Source organism: Tupaia chinensis, unplaced genomic scaffold (assembly GCF_000334495.1).
Source record: "Tupaia chinensis unplaced genomic scaffold, TupChi_1.0 Scaffold000056_1, whole genome shotgun sequence".
In the NCBI taxonomy this organism is placed as follows: Eukaryota; Metazoa; Chordata; class Mammalia; order Scandentia; family Tupaiidae; genus Tupaia; species Tupaia belangeri.
Window position 1 is genome coordinate 2,517,971 of NW_006159514.1, and position 21,625 is coordinate 2,539,595.

Here is a 21,625-nt window from a genome sequence, read left to right on the forward strand (position 1 = left end):
TAAAAAATAATAATAATAAATAAATACAATTAAATAAATATATATTTTTAAAGCCTAATTGGTTGTGTTTTTAGGGAAGGAAGGAGATGTGGCAATAAAAATTTTAGAGCCTTGGGACCAGCAGATAGCATAGTGGTTATGTTGCTGGACCGTGGTTCAGCTCCCAGACTTGAAAATACAGGAAAATCATGGCTTGGAAATCATGCGTGCATGCCCAATACCCCAGGATGAGAATGGAAGAGAATGAATTGCAGTGTGGCCATCCCCCTTGGGGGATGATTTCTCACTTTTTCTCTCATTGTCTCTGTCACTCTCTCTCTCTCTTGAGCGCATGCACCCAAAGGCAAAAATCTCTAAAAAAATAAAACAGAATTTTAGAACTTTAGGCACTGCTTGGGCATAAGCTAAAGGGCATAGCTGGGAGATATACCACGGGCAGAATGAGTCAGGGAGGAGAAAGCAGAGGGCGTTATATAAGCATATGATTAAAAGAGGTGAAGTGAGATGGGCCATAGCCAAGCAGCAGGTCTGGATAGGGCACAGGTAAGGGTAAACAGAAGCAAGTCCAAGGAAAAGCCAAGAGAAGGCCTGCTGATTGAGGTGGTTATTTAACTGTCGTTATTGGCACTTCCATCTTCTGTTGGAGTTGTGCTTTTACGGTACCACAGGGCATTTGCAGAAGAATCAGAATAAACATGCTTAGTGGCCCCAAGTCACCACCTCTTACTCCTTTTTTGTTTGTTTCTTTTTTAGTTGGGTTTTTATGAAAAACACTTTTCAATTAAAAATATTTTCCCAGTAACTCCAGCCATGTGGTATAGTCAGGGTGCCAGAAAAAATGAGCATTCCTTTCTCGTACAGCCTTGGCAACTAGCTCAGTGGATGGATTGTTAGCCTGTGTTCAAATACCACCCTCTAGGTCAAAGGGCTTGGGAAGAAGTAATCTCTTAGCTGAATTCTGTGAGGGCTGGATCTCTCAGGTGACAGTGTTGCCATTTCCAGGAATCTGGATCCAGTGCTGCAGGTACAACTGAGGATCTCTCCTAGGCCTCGGTGAGGGGTGGAGATTGGCCACAGGTCAGCCCTAGACCTGGGCAGCAAACCAGGGCTGGGCCTCAGTTTCCTGTAGAGGTCTTTGCTTAAGGTGGAAATTAAGAAAACATTTGCTTGCAACAGCCCAGGAAAATAATGAGCAAGCAAAAGAAGAACTAGTGGCAAAATCCAGAAGGCAGTGGTTACGAAAACTATGTATGAGTCAGAGCAAGATAATCCAGAAGCTGACAAATCCATTTTTTAAAAGTTTTTTTTTTTTTTTGAGAGAGAGAGAGTTTTTTGCTAAAGGGCGTATGTACTCTCAAGAGAGAAAGACAGAGAGGCAGAGAGACAGAAAGTGAGAAATCACCCTCCAGGGGAGATGGCCATGCTGCAATCCCTTCTCCATTCTCCTCCTGAGATTTTGGGCATGCATGCATATGAGCCCAGTGTGAGTTTCAAGCTGCTGGATCTAGGACTTGAACCATGGTCAACCACATAGAAATCCAGCACCTTAACCACTACATCACTTGATAGTGCCCTTTAAAAGATATTTTTGTCTTGCAGAAAAAAATAGTCTGTTGACCTTTTGGCCAGAACTGCCATCTTCCAGTAAGTCACCAAAATGGCAAACACACAGGGAAGGAAAGGCACCTGACATATGTTCTCTAGATATTTTAAAGCATAGAGTCCCTTTGGCAACAAAAATGCAAATCTACAAGAAAGATGGCATTAGAAAATCAAGGGTATGGATATTGTTCAGAAAGGAATGCCCTACAAAACTTACCATGGCAAAACTGGAAGCATCTACAATGTTACCCAGCATGCTGTTGGCATTGTTGTAAACAAACAAGTTAGGGGCAAGATTCTTGCCTAGAAAATTAATGTGCATATTGAACATGTTAATTACCCTAAGAGCAGAGATAGCTTCCTAAAATGTGTGAAGGAAAACGATCAGAAAAAGAAGGAAGCCAAAAAGAAAGGTACCAGTTTCAGCTGAAGCGCCAGCCTGCTGCACACAAAGAAGTCACTTTGGAAGAACCAGTGGAAAGGAACCTGAGCTTCTGGAACCTAATCCCTATGAATTCTTGTAATAATAGGTGTTAAAAATGAACAAACTCTGGGGCCAGCAGATGCCATAGTGGCTAGGCACTGGACTCCTACATGGCTGACATAGTTCAAGCTCTGGACACAATGGCTTAAAAGAAATCACACCGACATGTGTGCATGCATGCCCAAAATCTCAAGAGGAGAATGGAGGAGAAGGGACTATGTTATGGCCTTCTTCCCTGGGGAGTGTGCAGGGATGTTTCTCATTTTCCCTTTCTCTGTGCTCTGTATCTCTCTGGCAAGCACATATACCCTATGGCAAAAAAAAAAAAAAAAATAGAATTGGGGCCAGGAGATGGCATAGTGGTTACAGTGCTGGACTCCCACATGGCCAACTGCAGTTTGCATCCCAGACCTGGTGACTTGAAAATCACGTCAGGTCCCTGTGCATGCATTTGCAAAAATCCCAGGGAGAGACTGGAGAAGGGATTACAGGGTGGCCATTCTCCCTGGGGAGTGATTTCTCACTCTCCATCTCTCCGTCTTGCTCTATTTCTCTCTGGCGAGCACACATGCCCAAGGCAAAAACCTTAAAAAAAATTAATAAAGAAACTCTGAACTGTAAAAATGTTTTTCTTAATTGAGTAGAACTGTGGTGTCTCCTCCCCCAAAATAAAGTTTAACTGGACTCTAATTCATTTTATAATATATTTATTTGAATTTAGTGTTTTTCTAGCTGAAAGATGCTTATTATCCAACAAATAAAACTCAGTTGGATAGAAAAAAGTCTGTTAATGTATTAAAATAACAATATACTTAATCGCCAGATTTATTATTCTCCTAAGCATGATGGATGTACTCATTTATTTAGCAAAAGTTTGGTGCTGGGCTGCCAGGTGGCATGGTGGTTAAGGTACTAGACTCCCACATGGTCATTCACAAGTCAAGCCTCGGACCTGGCAGTTTGCTTTCTCACTTTCCCTTTCACTCTCTCTCTGTAATTAAATTTTTGAAAGAATAATAATTAATAAAATTAAATAAATAATTCTTTAAAAACAAACTTGGGGGGGTGGCGATAGGTGGCATGGTGGTTAAGGGTGCTGGGCTCCCACATGGCCGACTGTGGTTTGAGTTCTGGACCTGGTGGCTTTCTTTCTCACTTTCACTTTTTCTCTCTCTCGCTCTGTTCCTCTCTGGTCAAATTAAAATAAGTAAGTAATTAAATAAAGTTAACATAAAATAATTCTTAAAAAAAAAAAATGTTTGGTGCTTAGTACTGGGCAGTAATATGACACTTAAGAAAGAAGCAGGTATTGTGTATGTGGGGAGGAGGGGTGGTTTAGACAAGGCTTCACTGTTACACAGCCATCCTGCCTTAGCTTCCCACGTGGCTGGGGCCATAGGCACACCACCTTCTCTTTCAGACAGGTCTTACTATGTTGCTGGCTGCAAGCTCTTAATCCACCTGTCCCAGTCTCCCAAGTAGCTTGGAACACAGATATATGTCACTGTGCCTGGATTTTTAGAACAGTCTGAGAATCAAATCTGGGCCTCCCTTGTGGCCTCAGCTTGCCAGGCAGACACATGCAGAGTACACGATCATAGCAGGGCCCAAACCTAACTATCTTATAGACATATGATGGTGTGCAAGTTTTAATTGAATTCTCTGGACCTCAGTTTCTTTTTCTTTTCTTTCTTTTTCTCTTCTTCTTTTTTCTTAATCTATTAAATGCTCATAAATGTTGTGGGAAGTAAATAAGATACTCGACATATTGTGCTTGGTACACTCAGTAATGCCAGCACTGGCCCAGCTGTAGGTAGAAGCAGAGGGTGCTACTATGCAAGGTTGGGGCCACATGGGATGCCTGGGTTCAGTTCTTTGATAAACCTAATTAAGCCAAGTATAGTGGCTTATGTCTGTAATCCTGGCTAACTGGGGCAGGAAGATCACTGAAGGCAAGACGCTGTCCAAAATGCCTATCTCTCTCTCTCTTCCTCTCCTGCACTCTCATAAAATATTATTGACCCGCCACTGTACTAGGTGCTGAAGATACAGTCAGTCATTGGAGGAAGATAGTTCTGACATACCCAATTAGCAGGATGAGTGCTACACAAGTGTGTTAGTCTGTCTGTGCTGCGATAACATAATACCTGCAACTGGGCAATTTATAAATGTTTGTTCTCACAGTTCTGGAGGTTAGGAAGTCCAATATGAAGCAGTTGGAAGGTTTGGTTGTCTGGTTAAGGCTACCCTCTGCCTCCTTTGGTGGTTCCTCCAAAGGAGAGGAATGCTGTATCCTCATGTGGTAAAAAGCAGAAGAGCAAGATGAACTCCTTCCATCAAGCCCTTTTATAAGGACACCTAATACCATTCACAAGGAAGGAGACTTCATAGCCTATTCACCTCTTAAAGACTCTACCTCTTAATCTTATAGGCAACACCTGAATTTAGGAGGGAACATACTCAAATCATAGCAACAATGAAATGTTAATATGCTATGGCTCCTGGAATTAGATTTGAATGATACTGTACCCATTAATTACTTTCTCTCAGTGTGATTCCTACCATGAGAACAAAACTTCTATTTGATAGTGTGTGTCCCAATCAGAGCTTTTAAACTTCTAGAGAAGAGGACTTTTAGAGCCTGACAACTCAGCAAAAGCAAGGAACTTTGGCATTTTCAAGTGCAAGCCTTTGGGTACTCTTGATTTTGAGTGTCTGGCTAATTTCCTTGATTTAAAAATCAATTTCCATTTTGACAAACAGTCATGGTCTGCTTCTTAGTCCAAGCTTAAGTGCCTGGGGATATATGAATTGTATTCTTTCCCTTGATCCTCCTTGCCACTTGCCCTGAATTAAATCCACAATTCTCATTTGTATGCATTTCCTCCCTACAAGGGGAAGGAATGGATAGTGCCCAGCCATCTCCTCCAGAAATGAGCAGTCAGGAGAGCACAGGACCATTTCAGGCTCAGGACCACCCTAGGCCTGGGCTGACCACTAAGAAGAAAAGACAAAAACAAACAAACAAAGAACCAACAAAGATAATACATTCATCCATAAGAAATGTATCATCTCGGATAAAACTGAACTTATACACATGAAATATCTGGAGATCAGGTGAAACTGAAGTCATTGATCTATTCAAAAACTGTCTAGATATTTACTGTGAATGGCTCTATACAAAGTGCGAGGGGGAAAAGATGTCTGGAATGAGATGTTTGCTGTCATGGACTTTATTGAGTCATCAGGAAAGTCACTTATGCATTTTTGCATAGAAAAAGATATCACGATTTTCCTCGACAACCCAACAGAAACAAGTAGTAGAAAACACATAGACATAAATGATGATAATTCAAAATTAAGAAGTGTAAACATGGGGCCAGCTGGTGACATTGTGGTTAAGGTGGCTGGATTCCAAATGGCCAACTGTGCAATTCAAGTCCTCAACTCAAGGGCTTGAGAAACACTCCGGGTGCACATGTGTCATGCCCAAAAATCTGAGAGCAGAGAGGAGGAGAAGGGGTTGTGGGTAGACATCCTCCCTGGGGGGTGCTTTTGCACTTCCCCTCCCCCCCTCTCTCATTCTGTCTCTCCAACAAGGGCATGTGCCATCTAGCAAATTACTTTTTAAAAAGAAAAAAATGTGTAAGCACTAGACAGGCTCAGCTGAAGTAAACAATTGTAGCTAGGACAAGTGATTCACATGCTAAATGATACTTGGGTCTTAAGGGACAAAGGAATATTTACAGAAAGTGTAAGGGAGGGACATTCCCAGTAGAGGTACAGCAGCACCTAGGGAAAATCCATTGGCATAAAATGCAAAGATCATACAGGAAACAGAACAGAAAGGAATAATGCAGTTGTAATAGGGACGGGTGTGTGAATCTGGCTGGAAACATATCTTCAGAACCTGGAAAGCCTTGTTTGTGGGTAATCTTGGACATTTTTTCTTAGCCACATTGAACTGTTCTTATTTTTGTCTTGTTTTGGTTGTTGCTTTCTCATTTTGCCAGAGTATGCATGTACTTGCCAGAGAAAGGAAGACAAGTAAAGAGGGAGAGGGAGAAAGCACCCCACAATAAGGTGTGATCACTTTCCATTTCTCCACCCTGTCAAAATTCTGGACACACAGCACATGTGCCCAGCCTATTTTCAAACCCACTGGGGCCAGAATTCAAACTGGGCAGTCATGTACGATCCTACTCCCTTAATCAGTAGGCCACAGAACCAGACCTGAAATGGAGTTTTTGAGCAGGGAGATTGCACAATTAGATCTTTGCTTTAGAAAACAAACTGGCATGGTGGTTAAGGTGCTGGATTCTCACATGGCAGACCATGGTTCAAGTCCTGAATTAGTGGCTTGAAAATGGCAACAGAAAATAAATAAATAAATAAATGTTTAAAAAAAAAAAAAAAAGCAAACTGGCACCACATTAGAGAGTAGATTAGAGAGGGGATATTCCTTTAGGAAGTACACAGTCCGAACTGAGGAAATGGGAAGGGAAATAAGATATTTGTAGTTGTATAACTGGAAGATAAGTCATGAATGTACAAAGAAAGGGGAGGGGTCACTAATTTCAGGCAAACTTAGGGGAATTCCAGGCAAACTTAGATTTAATAGATGAACCTGTAGCTAAACCTCTGTGAACATAAAAATCTATCTTTTACCTTCACTATCTTTTACCCAGCTCTCAAGGGCTCGAAAGGCCCGTTATTTGCCACTTCTTTTATCTCGTTTCAGTTCTTTTTTTTTTTTTTTGGAGAGGTTTTTTTCTCTATAGGGTGCGTGCGCTCGCCAGACAGACAGAGAGAGACATAGAGACAGAAAGCGAGAAATCACCCCCCAGGGATGGTCACGCCGCAATCCCTTCTCCTCCATTCTCCTCTCGGGATCTTGGGCACGCACGCACACTCGCCCGGTGTGAGTTTTAAGCCACTGGGTCCGGGACGCGAACCGCGGTCGACTACGTGGGAGTCCAGCGACATAGCCATTATGCTAACTGCTGGTTCCCTCGCTTCAGTTCTTAACCTCTCTGTTCAAGCTGTCACCAATGGCCACCGGGATCTGCACCACCTTCTTGAAACAGTCTTTTCCTTTCCTGCAATGTTACTACATCTCATTATCCTCTTACTTCTCTGACCACTCTTGCTCATTTATTTTTGTTACCAGGTAGAATACGATGGCAAGGGCCGAGGGAAGGGATTGCACAGAGAAGGAGCAGTGGGGTTAGTGCTGGTAGCACCTGTACACACAGGCTTCCAACTTGCTCCTGAGCAACCACTGACTTTGCCCAGTAGATCAAATGAACAAACTAAATAATACAGAGGGAACCTGTATACTCTGGAGAAAACTATCCTTAGCCTTGGAGATTCAATTCCACACAAATCTGCAGATTCTGCTGAAAATGAATGAGTTTAACAATAATGTACATATCTGGCACTAAGTAAGACTTAAAGCGTTAGAAAGCCAGGAAAACTCCTCCATAAAATTTATCAGATTCTGCTGAAAATGAATGAGTTTAACAATAATGTACATATCTGGCACTAAGTAAGACTTAAAGCGTTAGAAAGACAGGAAAATTTATAACTGATTCATTACTGAAAATTATTTATTAAAATGCCTTCATGAGATATAATTCAAATACCATATAGTTAATCCATTTAAAATGCACAATTTAAAATTTTTTGGTATATTCGTGCAATGTGCAACCGTGACCACAATCAGGGTTAGGAGATTTTCATCACACTAAAAAGAAATTCTGGATTACTTAGCAGTTACTCCCCATCTCCCCAACCTCCTCGGGCTGAGGCAGCTCCTTCCCACGTCCTGTCTCTCTTTACTAACCCGGGCATTACACAGAGTATGTACAGTTTGTTTGTGAGTGGCCCCTTACTTGCTTTCCTTCTTGCTTTCTCCTTTTTTCCTCCTCCATTCTCCTCTTGGGATTTAGGGTACACAGGCAGAAGCACCCAGAGTGACGTCCTTGATACGTAAAACAGACCCCGACTAGGAGAATGATGACGATGATCATCAGGAACTTGTTAGTTATGAACTACTAAATTAGTTACGAGTTACTAAAAAATGATTTTCCTGAATTTTCATGAAAAAATGAGTGCATGTAATGTAAAAACCTCTTACCCTCCTGTAATCTTGCCATAGTTTTCTGGGTTTATTTAAAGAATGATTTATTTATTGAATTCCACTTGTTATTATTATTAATAATTTGACCAGAGTGAGAAAGAAAGCAAAAGTGAGAAAGAAAGCGAAAGGGAGAAAGCAAGCCACCAGGTCAGGGACACAAACCGCGGTCGGCCATGTGGGAATCCATACCCTTTAACCAGCATGCCACCTGCCAGCCCCTAGCTAATGCCTTCCAACAAAGAATCTTTTAGTAGAAAAGTTCTCTCTGGGTGGCCAATACAAGGCATCCCAGAACTCTAATCTTAATCCAGATCTAAATCTACCAGCAATTTGATGAACTTTCAGGTCCCTTGATTTTTTTCCTTTAAGAATTATTTATTTAATTAATTTTATTTGTTATTATTATTTTTAAATTTGACCAGAGAGAGAGAGAAAGAGAAAGGGAAAGTGAGAAAGCATACTGCCAGAATCAGACAGGAAGTGCAGTCAGCCGTGTGGGAGTTCAGCACCTTAACCACGATGCCACCTGCAGGCACCTGGGCCCCTTCATTCCCAACATGTTACGTGCAGTGCCCAGATGCTAGCAGCAACCCAGTAACCGAAAGGCAAATGCCACGCCACAATATACTATGTGTCAGAAAGAGCAGAAAGAAGGTTGGTAAAAAGCTTAGCCCATGAATCCAAAGTGACTAAAGGAGGAAGCAATTTAATCCCAATGGGGTGAGTCGGAAGAAAATGAGAAGAGGACTGGAGGGTCGCACCAGAGGGTGTGGTAACAGTAGAACAGTTGAACTTGCCTCCTAAATGATGACAGTAATGACTTCAACTGAAGCGCAAGGCCATTGTGCACAGTGGGGGTGGGTGGGATAAATGAAGAGGGAAGATGATGGCCCAGTGCTGCAACGGTTTTGTGGGCATCGTGTCCCCCTACATTATGTGCCGTCCAGTACTGTGCATTCTTTTGGTAAAGACAAATAGACTAAATATCTCTCAGGCTGACTGCCAATTAAAATGAATATTTTACTAGTATGAATATCAAATTGGGGAAAATGAACTAAGTTAGGTTTTCATAATAACCTACCACTGCTGAAAAGCCCAGAAAAAAAAATCTTGTTATATTGGGACCAGCAGTGGGAATAATGGCTATGTCGCTGCACTCCCATGTAGTTGACACCAGCAGTAGGCATAATGGCTATGTCGCTGCACTCCCATGTAGTTGACTGAAGTTCGAGTCCTGGATCCAGTGGCTTAAATTCATGCTGGGTACATGTGCATGCATGCCCAGAGTCTGGAGAGGATAATGGAGAAGGGATTGAAGCATGGCCATCCCTTTTGGAGGGTGATTTCTCACTTCTCTCTGTCTTCCTGGTGAGCGCATGCACTCTATAGCAAAAACCTCTCAAAAAAAAAAAAAAAAAACTTGTCAGATAATATGTAGTTGTAAATATTTTATGCAAATCAGGATTTTGCACAGCTATGGTTCATGTTCCTAAGGATGCAAACCATCCACAAGCCTGTCACCTGTCATTGCTTCTACCCAACTTCTTTTTTCTTTTTTTGGAGAGGTCTTTTTGGCTATAGGGCGCGTGGGCTCGCCAGACAGAAAGAGACATAGAGACAGAAAGCGAGAAATCACCCCCCAAGGGGGTTGGTCACTCCACAATCCTTTCTTCTCCATTTTCCGCTCGGGATCCTGGGCACGCACGCACAGGCGCCCAGCGTGAGTTTTAAGTCACCGGGTCCAGGATGCGAACCACGGTCGACTACGTGGGAGTCCAGCGACATAGCCATTATGCAAACTGCTGGTTCCCAGCTTCTACCCAACTTCTGTGGAAAAAGTTTCAAAGGACAATGAACTACCAGACTGAAGTGACAGCTTTAACTGCTCTTTGGAGAAATGGTTGTTCCTTGGGGAAGTGGCCACCCAAGAAAGCCCGGAAGCACTCCTTCTGTGTGCTTTTAGACCAAGAAATGAACACTTCTCCCCCAGGGATGTCAAGCCAGTGCCTTATTTAAGCACTACATTTTCATAAGATAAAGTATTTTTTCTTTTTTAGGCAAGGGAACCGAGTAAAGACACTAACTGCCAGAGAGAGCCTGGGGAGTCCTTAATGCTCCTCCATTAACATGATGGAGCAGAACAGCTCCATCTATTACATCAAAGCCTCATCAGAGACCCTAATCCTTTCTGAAAGGAACTCTCAGGCAGCCAAGCCTTTAATTTGCTGAATAATAGGCCATCTGATTAACCCTTGCAAAGCAAAACACAGACACTGCAGGCAACAAAAGTTCCCAGGAGGTTGAGAAAGAAAGGGTGGGGGTGGAGGGGCTTTTGGAGTAGTTTCTATTCCCACTAGTAGGGAACCAACTCTGCATACATTTCTAAACGGTGAGAGTTCTGTTTCCCTTTCTTATTTTCCCCATTTTCTTTCGGGGGGGAGGGGCGGCATACTGCTTCCTCACCCTGGTATTGTGGTGTGTTCTGAGGTTTAAGTCACTCAATGATATGCACAGATAGCTGATGTAGAATGACTATGTTGCAAAATATCCTCCTAGCAGCAAATCAGTGACATGAAAGGCCTTTTCAGGACCATTTAGTCATTCAAGACAGGCCGCTTGGGCCCTGGAGTAAAAAATAAATAAATAAATAAATAAAAAGGAGGTAGAACTCACAGCTGGGAGAAAGAGAAGAGTAGTAAAAGGCAGAGAGGGACATTTCTCAGATCCTTCTAATGTAAGAGGAGATACCCAGCATCAAAACGAGGTTTGATTCTTGCTGTGGGATCCTATTACTGAAGGTAGACAACTGTATACTGTGTTGCCAAGGACAGGTAACAGGTTAGATAGGCCCTGGGTTTCACTCTACTATGCATCCATAAATCACATCCATATTAGCCTTCCTGCTAGTTATATCAGATAATGAAATGAATGATTGAACATATGACACAGCGGTCAATTATCATGTGGATGATATAAATTCCATTGGGCTGAGGACATTTATCTCTGTATTGATCTGGCTTTGCTAGCAAGGATCATAAATTACAAGGCTTCCATAACCGTATGATAAATACTCTAATAACAGAATGCCACCAACTCCTGTTTTCTCAATAAATTTCCTTATGGGTTTCAGTTAGAGAAGTAACATGCAGGGAATCTGTTTCATTTTATTAAAGACTTTATTTTTCAGAACAGTTTTAGGTTTACAGCAAAATTAGGAGGAAGGTATAAATATTGTTTGTATACTCCTCGCCCCTACACATGCATAGCCTCTCATTATCAACACCCCACCACCACCACCACCACCACCACAGTGGAAACATTTATCGCAATTGGTGAACCTATTTTCTTGACTGTATATCATACTCACCTGAAGCGCACAGTTCACCTTACTCTTGGTATTGCTCATTCTATGGGTTGGACAAATTTATAATGGCATGTATCCATCGATATGGTATCATAAAGAATATTTTCACTGCCTTGCATCTTTCTCCCCCACTTCCAAATCTTGGCAACCACTGACCTTAGCCATTCTCTTGGCTATGTCTTCATTCTATTTATTGTTTCCTTTGCTATGCAGAAGTTTTTAGTTTGATGTAATCACCCTCGTCTGAGTTTTAGGGATCTTATTGTTAAAATCTTTGCTTACTCCAATATCTTCAAGAGTTTCCCCTGCATTTCATGTTTTCCACCAGTAGTTTTATAGTTCGAGGGTTTACATTTATTTATTTATTTACATAAGGCTTTTGACATAGGGTATATGTGCTCACTGGAGAGAGATAGAGATGGTGAGAGGGAAACTGAGAAATCTTCCCCTAGGAGATTGCCATCCCTTCTCCTCCTGGGATTTTGGGCACACATGCACATATGCTCAGTGTGATTTTAGGCCATATATGAGTCCAGCACCTTAACCACCATACTACCTGCTGGCCCCAGAGGCTTTACACTTAACTATCTATCTATTTATTTATTTATCTTTTTATTTATTTATTTATGTATTTATTTATTTATGTATTTACTTATTTATTTATTTGTTTTGTTTTTAAGAGATTTTTGCTATAGGGCCCATGTGCTCACCAGACAGACAAAGAGACAGAAAGCCAGAAATCACCCAATCACCGCCCTTGGGGGATGGCCATGCCACAATCCCTTTTCCTCCATTCTCCTCTAAGGATTCTGGGCACACACACACACACACACACACACAAACACACACACACGCTTTCAAGCTTCCTGGTCCAGGACTCGAACTGCAGTTGATGACATGGGAGTCCAGCAATGTAACCATTATGCCATTTGCTGGCCCCAGAGGCTTTACATTTAAATCTTTGATGTATGGGAGTTGATTTTTGTTAATGATGAGAGATAAGGGTCCAGTCTCATTTCTCTGCAGGTGGAGATCCAGTTCTTCCAGCACCATTTATTGAAAAGACTTTCTTTTCTCCACTGTATTGTCTTGTGCCTTTTGCCTAAGATCAGTTGGTTGTATGATTTGGGATTTATTTCTGGATTCTCTGTTCTGTTCCATGGTCTATATGTCTGTTTTTGTGCCAGTACCATGCTGTCTGGATTATCATAGATTCATAATATATTTGGAGGTCAGGTAGTGAGAAGTCTTCTTCTTTAATCTTTTCTGCACAGTGTTGCCTCAGTGATATAGGGCCTTTTGTGATTCCAGATAAATTTTATCATTATTCTATTTCTGTGAAGAATGTCACTGGTCATCTGTAAATTAATTTGGGTAGAATTACATTTTGATTGTATTGATTCTTCCAATCCAAAAGCATGGGATGTTAAAATTGTACTTATTTTTTCCCCAATTTTTTAGTTTTCCTTATAGAGATTGTTCTTACCTCTTTGATTTGGTTTATTTCTAGGTTTTAATTATTTATATGTTGTGGCTGTTGTAAATGGGATTGCTTTCTTCAATTCAGCTTCAGTCTGATTATTATTGGTGTATAATAATGCTATATATTTTGTATTTTGATTTTTTTATCCTGCCACTTTACTGAATTCTTTGATCACTTCTAAGAGATTTTTTGTGGATTCTTTAGGCTTTTCAGTGTATATAATCATGTCATCTGTGAATAGGGAGATTATAGTGTCTTATTTTATTATCTGAATGGCTTTTATTTTACTCTCTTATCTTATTCTTTTGGCTAGGACTTCCAACACTACATTGAAAAAGAGCAAGGGAGCAGCCTTATCTTGCACCACTTTTTTTTTTCTTTTTTTTTGGGGGGGAGAGGTATTTTTGTTATAGAGCATGTGTCCTCGTCAGAAAGACAGAAAATGATATAGAGACAGAAAGTGAGAAATCGCTCCCCAGGAAAAAAAATGAGAAATCGCACCCACGGATTCTCCTTTCGGGATCTTGGGGCACACACACACACATGCTCAGCATGAGTTTAAGCTACCGGGTCCAGGACTTGAATCACAGTTAGCTCCATGGGAGTCCAGCAACATAGCCATTATGCCAACTGCTGGTCCTTGCTCCAGTTTTTAGTGGGAAAGCTTTCAGCTTTTCCCCATTCAGTATGATGTTAACAATGTGCTTATCATATATGGTTTTTATTGTGTTGAGAATTGTCTCCTTCTATATTTTGTTGAGACTCATATATATATATATAATATTATATATATATGGAGAGATTTTTTTGCTATAGGGCATGTGTGCTTGCCAGAAAGACAGAGAGAGACAGAGAGACAAAAAGTGAGAAATCACCCCCCCCCCAGGAGGATGGCCACGCCACAATCCCTTCTCCTCTCAGGATCTTGGGCATGCATGCACACACGCCCAGTGTGAGTTTAAGCCACCGGGTCCAGGGACTCGAACTGCGGTCAGCTACATGGGAGTTCAGCGACATAGCCATTACCGCTAACTGCTGGTCCCGTATTTTGTTGAGAGTCTTAATCATGAAAGGATGCTGTATTTTATCAAATGCTTTTTCTGCATCAATTGGTATGATCATATGGTTTTTATCTTTCCGAATGTTAAAGTGAAATATTACATTTACTGTTTTGCATATGTTGAACCATCCTTGAATCCCTGGTATAAATTCCTGGTGTATAGCTGTTCATGATGTATAATCTTTTTAATGTGCTGTTGGATTTAATTTGCTAGTATCTTGTTGAGAATTTTTACATCTGTATTCATCAAGAACATTGGTCTGTAGTTTTCTTTTTTTGTTAGGTCCTTGTCTGATTTTGGTATCAAGATGATGGAGACTTCATAGAATGAGTTTAGAAGGGTTCCAGAATTATTTTGGGTCTTCAGAAATGGCTTGAAGTTAACTCTTCTTTAAAAATGTTGTAGAATTCAGAAGCGAAGCCATTTGAACCTGGGCTTGTACTCACTAGAAGACTATTTATTACTGCTTCAATCTCATTGTTTGTTATTGGTGTATTCCAGCTTTCTGTTTCTTCCGGATTCAATCTTGGTAACTTGTTTGTGCCCAGCAATTTGTCTATCTCATCTAGGTCCCCCAGTTTGTTGGCATATGGTTGCTTATAGTATTCTCTCATGATCATTTGTATTGCTGATATATCTGTTGTGATATTACCAGCTTCATTACTGCTTTTATTTACCTGGTTCCTTTCTCTGTTTTTCTTGATTAGTCTAACTAAAGGTTTGTCAGTTTTGTCTATCCTCTTGAAAAATCAGCTTTTCGCCTTATTCATTTTTCTGTACAGTTCTTTTATTCTCTATTTCATTTTCCTTAACTCTAATCTTTGTTATTTCTTTTCTTCTGGTTTTTTTTTTTCGGGGGTGGGGGAAGATCTGTTGTTGCTTTTCTAGTTCCTTGACATGCACTGTCAAGTTATTTATTTTTCACCTTACTATTTTTTTTTATTGTGAGCATTAATGGCTATGAATTTCCCTATTATGGCTGCTTTCACTGTGTTGCAAAGAATCATGCATTTGTTATCATTGATTTCAATAAATCTTTTTATTTCCAACTTAATTTCTTCAATAGTTTTGAAATTGTTCAGGAGCAAGATGTAGTTTCCAAATTTTTTTATATTTTCTGCCCTATGATGTGGTCAATCTTTAAAAATATTCCATGTGAGGATGAGAAAAAAAGTGCATATCTAGTTGTTGGTGAAATATTCTATGTTCTATAAATGCCTGTCAGGTACAATTGATTTATGGTATTTATTTTTTGTCTGGATGATCTGTCCAGTGGTGACAACAAGGCATAGAAATCTCCAGCAATTGGTGTGTTGTAGCCAATCTCTCCCTTGAGATCTAGCAGTCTTTCATGCATTTGGATGCCCCAGTGTTGGGTGCATAGATATTTATAATTATTATATCTTCTTGGTGAACTAATCCCTTTAGTACTATATAGTGTCCTTCTCTGTCTTCTTTTTTTTAAACATTTTTATCTTGAAGTTTATTTTCTCTGATGATATCAGTATCATGATTCTGGCCTTTCTTTGTTTCTCTTTGCATGGAATAACTTTTTTCAGCCCTTCGTTTACTGTCTGTCTGTATGTCTTTATCAATAAGGTATATTTCTTGTAATTAACATATAGAGAGTTCTTGTTGTGTGTGTGTGTGTGTTTTAATCCATTCAGCCAGTCTACATCTTTTAATTGGGAAATTTAATCCATTGATGTTCAATGTTATTATCCATATGCTCAGATTTACCCCTGTCATTTTGTTAAGTCATTTTTTTAGTTGTTTGATGATCTCTTATTTCTATCTCCCCACCCCTTTTTTCCCCCTGATGTAGCATTCCCTTAAGTAATTCCTGAAGAACTGATCTAGAGTAGATGAATTCTTTCAGTTTTTGTTTATCTGGGATTGATTTTACTTCTCTTCCCCATTTAAAGCATACTCTTGCCAGGTATAGTATTTTTGGCTGAAATTATTTTCTTTCGGATTTTTAAATATGGCTGCCCATTCTTTCCTTGATTGTGATGTTTCAGTTGAGAGGTCAGATGTTAGTCTAATGGGGTAAATGTTGTAAGTAATTTGGTATTTCTCTCTTGCCATTTTTAGAATAGCATCTTTGTGTTTGATTTTACCAATTTGACTATGATATGCCGTGAAGAAGATTGCCTTATGTTGAATTTTATTTGGTATTGCTTTTTTTTTTTTTTGAAAGGTTTTTGCTATAGGGCGCATGTGCTCACCAGAAAGACAGAGAGAGACAGAGACAGAAAGTGAGAAATCACTCCCTGGGGGGATGGCCACACCGCAATCCCTTCTCCATTCTCCTCGCGGGATCTTGGGCATGCACGCACACATGCCCTGTATTTAAGCCACCGGGTCCGGGACTCAACCCGGGAGTTCAGAGACATAGCCATTACACTAACTGCTGGTCCCTGCCCTGTTTTGTATTTCTTGGATCTGGATGTCTGTATGTCTCTAGATTTGCAAGATTTGTTTTATGCCTTTAGCTTTCTCTTCTCCTTTTGGAATACTCCTTATATGGCTATTCAGCCACTTAATGTTGTCTAGTATTTTTCCATTATTTTTGGTGGCTTAGAATAAATCAGAGATTTTTGTCTTCAAGTTTAGAGATTCTTTCTTCTGAGCGGTCTAATCTACTGTTAATACTTTAAAGTGAGGTTTTGATTTCATATATTGTATTTCATCTTCAGAAGTTCTGTCTGATTCTTTTTTAATTTGACTATCTCTTTCTAGAATTCTTCCTTTAAGTCATAGAATGACTTTCTCGTCTCCTGGAATGGTTTGTTTTCTCTCGCACTGAATTTTGTAATGATGTTCTGAATTTTTTTTTTCTGACAGTCCTGTGATTTCTTGTGTTTTATCCATCATTGGTGAGGAGTTACTGTGTTACTTTGAGGCAGAGATACTTCCTGGTTTTCTCATATTTTTCAGAGCTCTGCTTTGATTTTAGGCATCTAGTGAAGTATTCACTTCTTTTTACCTTTTTGAAATAGCTTTCTGCAGCTGTATATTTGTGCACTTCCTATGGAAGTGTGAGCACCATGCCAGTTTCCTTATTGTTCCATGGATGAGAGTGCTGGAATGCATGATGGGTGTTTTGGGGTTCAGATTCTCAGAGGTGAATTTCTCTCCTTTTTCTCTTCTAGAGAGAGTGTTACAGAGTTCTCCCAAAGCTACACTATCTTCGCTGGTTCCTCTCCCCAACTCTCCAGCCCCAATGCAGCTGGGCACTGAGCTGGGCTCTGGACCCCCTCTTACCTCACTCCAGCTGGTGGGGCAGGAGATGGAGTGGCGAGTGGCACACTGTCAGATGGAAGCCTCTTCCTCCCTATTTTCAGCTACACTGATGGAAAACAGGGTGGTGAGTGGTGTACAACTCAGGCTGCAGATCCCCTCCTGCCTTACTCCAGCTGGTTGGATAGAGGTGGTGTGGAGAATCTGAATCTTAATTTTCATTTTATTGTCAAAAGTTATATATAGTGGGATCAGTAGTTAGTGTAATGGCTATGTTGCTGAACTCTCATGTAGCTGACCACGGTTCGAGTGGACCCAGTGGCTTAAACTCTGCCAGTGCATGTGCAAGCATGTCCAAGATCCTGAGAGGAGGATGGAGGAGAAGGGATTGCGGCATGGCCATCCCCCCTGGGGGGTGATTTCTCGCTTTCTGTCTCTCTGTCTCTCTCTGTCCTTCTGGCAAGCGCACGCGCCCTGTAGGAAAAAAAACCTCTCCAAAAAAAAAAAAAAGTTATATATAATATGAAGGCCATGGAACAAATCCTGTTTATCCCAAACCAGCAATGTATGCTGGAGCCAGCGTGTACAAGCTCCCTAGATATTATCATTACCTTTTGAGGAATTTTGTAAACTTGTTGATTGGCACATTGGCACCTTGAAATTGGCAGTGGTGGGAATATTTGCACTTCAAAAATCAGTAAATACTACAAATCAGCCCCACCCCTACTCCTGCCCAGCTAGTTATTAAACAGTATACCACTTCTTGTGTATCAAAACTCCTATGTACAACTCAGGGCCAGATGTTTGTGCAGTAGTAAAATGCAATGCTTTTGAGAGGCTGACTCACATGGGAAAGTTCTGGATTCAAGTCTGGAGATCTTCCTGAGTATGATCCAGGGCTGGCTGAGACTGGTTGGGAGTATCTGTTTCATCTCTGTCTTCCTTTCTGTATCTCACTCATGAGAAAAATAAATAAACTTAAAAACAAAACAAAACAAAAAGCTTGACTGCCTGATAATTTTAAAGTACTGTCATATAAGTATCTTCAGAGGTTTTTGCCTTAGGACACGTGCGCTTGCTATAAAGAAAGAGACAGAGACAGTGAAAGGGAAAGCAAGAAATCATCTTCCGTCTGCTGGCCCCCAGAAGTATCTTTTTACCACACTTTTGCTCTTTTTTTTGTCTCATTTCTTGCCATCCATTGGATGGACAAAAAATATTTTTCCTTCATTTTTTTGCTGTCTGACACATGCACTCATTGGAGGGAGAAAGAGAAAAAGAGAGGACAAGTGAGGAAAGCACCCTCAGGGGAGATGGCCACACCACAGTATCTTTCTCCCCAGTCTCCTTTTTGGGTTTTGGGCATGCATGCACATGTGCCTGGCATGTTTCTCAAGCCTCCAGGTCCAGGACTCAAACTACACAGAGAGCCATGTGGGTTCCAGCGCCTTAACTACCTTGAGCACTGCGTTGACCCTCCTCCAATTTTATGATTACTTACAATTAGCTTCTCATATATTTAAATCCCAAATTATCTTCCTTTTCATAGTTAATAGTAACTTATTTTTCTCCTTTGATTGCTTCATGAAATCAATTTCATTTCAAATAAATGTAGGCTTTATTTGTTGTTTTGTGGATTGTCTATCTTAGCCTTAGATTTATCTATGTGTATTGAAATTTTACTTGGCAACCTTACTCTGAAGAAGATTTTGTTTTCTCTCTCCTCTCATTTCCTCTGTGCATATCCTCTTAGTTTAATGATTTTACAGTTATGTCTAGATCTGGATCTGCATCTCTAGCCCAGAGTCAGTGTTAGAATGGCATTTTGTGCTCCTCATCCCACGGTTTTACTAGGTATGTGGAAGAGCCCATTATTGTAGCAGCCGAAGATCTGACTGTTTATATATCCTTCTACCAGCCTCAGCCAGAAGGTGGCTAAGATGCATAGTCTCAGGAGATGGACAGCATTATCCCAGGTGATTGGAAACAAGATGGGGAAAAACTGCTATGGAGTACAGGATCACATGATATCTCCCATCCCATTCTTTTTAAGAAGATTTGTATGTTAAACTTTGCCTTAAAATGATTTTTATTTGTCAAACATGTGCCTAAAGCAAAATTAATTAATAAGCCTATTTTTTTTTTCAGAGAGAGATTTTTGCTATAGGGCACATGTGCTTACTGGAGAGACAGAGAGACAGGAAGGGAAAAATCAACCCTCCATGGGGGATGGCCATGCCGCAGTCCTTTCTCTTTCATTCTCCTCTCGAGATTTTGGGCACGCACCCACATGCATATGACATGAGATTTAAGCCACCGGGTCCAGGATTCAAATTGAAGTAGACTATGTATAGGAGTCCAGTAATGTAACCACTCTGCCATCTGCTAGTCCCAATAAGCCTCTTTTTATCAGACTAGGGGAGCCATCCCAATCACTGGCTTCAAGTAGAAGTCCATCTCTGAACCTTGTCTTTCTTGGAGACTTGTTAGCCTTTTGATCGACAGGAGCCAGACTCCAGCCACCATTGCTGCTGACACCAGCAGACCAGTGACTTCCGCCCAGCTGAGCACTTTGGGCTTTTGTTCTACCCTGACACAGGACAAGGTTTAGATCTCTCTCTCCCTCCCTTCCCTCCTTCCATCTTTCCTCCCTTCCTTCCTACCTTAGCAATGTTCTTGGCTTTTGTTATGTGTGGCCTGTCAATGTTCCATGTTTGGAGGTATTAACTCCAAAAAGCCACCTTCACAGAAAATCTATGTGGAAACATCTAAAGACCAAAATCCTTCAAATTCAAATTTATTTAATAATTTCATCTGTTTACTATCATCCAAAATTATTTTTCTATAGTAACATCTATTGGTGTGAAGAATGTACTAAGCTACTAAAATATGTGGACAAGATATGTGAGAAATGCCTCCAATCATATTTTATAGAGAGGAGGTACAGTTTAAGTCACAGACCTCAAAATTCTCCACAGCTGGATTTTCACTCATCACACCTGCATATTCCCCTCAGGCAGGCTTGGCACGGCGATATTTGCATTGGCAAGAAATGATCTTCTTTGTAGAATGTCGTGTGGCTAACCATGGTTCTGGAACAACGTGAGCCATGAGAACGTAGCCGCTTCTCTTAATCCTGAGCTCAGAAGTGACTCTTCAATCCCTGCGTGGAATTCTGAACCAAGCATGGAGGAAATGGTAGTGGGAATAAGGAGAGTGGTGTAGAGAGGAGTAGGCAAAGACTTCTGGAGAGGAATGACCACTGGGATTGCCAAGGAGGGTTTGTTTTGACATCATTTTCTCTTTTCTTTTTGTCTCCTTCTCTTCCTTCCTTTTCTTTTCTCCTGTCTATTTCATTGGCCAGAGCATGCATGTGCTTGACAGAGAGAGGCAGAGAGACACACACAGAGGAAGAAAGCACTCCCAGTGGGGTGTGATCACATCACAGTCCTTTCTTCTCCATTTCTCCTCCCGGCCAGGATCTGGGCACATACCTGTGCCTGGCATGTTTTTCAAGCCAGCAAGGCTAGGATTCCAAGCACATAGTTGGCCATGTAGGATCTAGCTCCCATAACAACCAGGCCATGGGGCTGACCCTGACATAATTTTTATTTATTTGAAACAGTCCTGACTATCCAGCACTTCCCCCTCCAATCCATAGCTAACCAAGTAGCTATCATCATGTGTACTAACAGTCTTCTGTTTCTGACAGGTAATCTTTTATTTTTGCTTTGGGAAAGCGTGGATGTGTTGCCGGAAGAGGGGTATGTTTCACGGCTTTTCTCTTCATTTATTCTCTTAATATTATGTTTGTGGTTGGGAGAAGTTGCTCAAAGATCTCGAGTTCTAACAACCAACTTCTAACCATGTCCACCATATACTGTGTATACTTTTTCCTTTGCTGGAGGACACCTGTGCCTATCAGAGAGAGACAGAGACAAAGGGCAAAGGAAAGGAAAGAGTACTTCCCCCACCTTGGGGAGTGGTCATGCTGCAATCCTTTCTCTTCCCTCTCTCCCCCCTTTCAGATTTCAGGCACACATATGTGCCTAGTATGTTTCTCAAGCTGCTGGTCAAGACTTGAACCATGCAGTTGGCCACGTGGGATCCAGCTACCTTATCTACCAGGCCACACAGCCAGTCCCCACTGTGTATAATTTTTATAGTATTACTTCCTCTCCAGAACTGCTGGTTCTTGAAAAGGAACGGATGCTTATTATGCTCCTGCTATGTGCCAGACACTGTG

The 21,625-nt window shown here is 41.0% G+C and overlaps 1 protein-coding gene across 1 annotated transcript in view; it reads right to left on the reverse strand.

Moving 5' to 3' along the window:
* The window catches only part of MYO3B (myosin IIIB), a gene marked incomplete at its 5' end in the record, with an annotated part of 536,872 nt that overhangs the window by 367,450 nt on the left and 147,797 nt on the right, over positions 1-21,625 (reverse strand). The gene's annotated exons all lie outside the window — the stretch shown is intronic.